We start from the raw sequence: 640 nt of genomic DNA, 5'->3' as shown, positions 1-640 counted from the left end.
GGGGGAAACCTGTGCACCCAGCTTTGCTAGTTTTACAGTCACATCGGAGTAGGCATGGATTATGTACCCCGAGCCTTCCACTAAACAGAATTTCGCTCGCTAGCTCACAGGGGATGGTAACCAAGGGCTGTTTAGTTCAGCCTGGATTGCTCCCCAGCCCTCAGCTGGGGTCACGCTGAAAAACAACCACCATTTTATCCCCGGCGTGTAGCACATCTCATGTTTTATCATTTGGAGAGAGTAATTGAAAATGAATAAAATTCCAGGGAACAATGGGTGCATTGCTCGGCAGATGCCACAGCAGAGTCAGCACTTGTTTGCAGCCTGGCCTGGTCACAGGGCCGGGGCAAAATGACTCTGTGCACTTTGGGGAAGCTGTGGACACGTTCCCCTTGGACACTTTCCCCCTCACTCAACTGATTTTACAGTATAAGTAATTGGAAGGTGCTTTTCAGAAAAACTAGTGTGATCTCATTTTTCCTTTTACCAACTTCAAAGGGGTCTCTCTTGCTGGAGTGCTCTAAGTTAGAGATGCAGGTCACCGGGTAGAGTAGTAAGGATGGAAATTGGGAGAGCGTCTGATGCAGCAGTCTTCAAAAAACCCAAACTCACTGTCATTGAGTCAATCCTACCTCCTAGG

This window comes from Echinops telfairi, unplaced genomic scaffold (assembly GCF_000313985.2).
Source record: "Echinops telfairi isolate 266 unplaced genomic scaffold, ASM31398v2 ScPeMD7_1713;HRSCAF=2227, whole genome shotgun sequence".
Classification (NCBI taxonomy): domain Eukaryota; kingdom Metazoa; phylum Chordata; class Mammalia; order Afrosoricida; family Tenrecidae; genus Echinops; species Echinops telfairi.
This window is presented reverse-complemented; position numbering follows the sequence as displayed.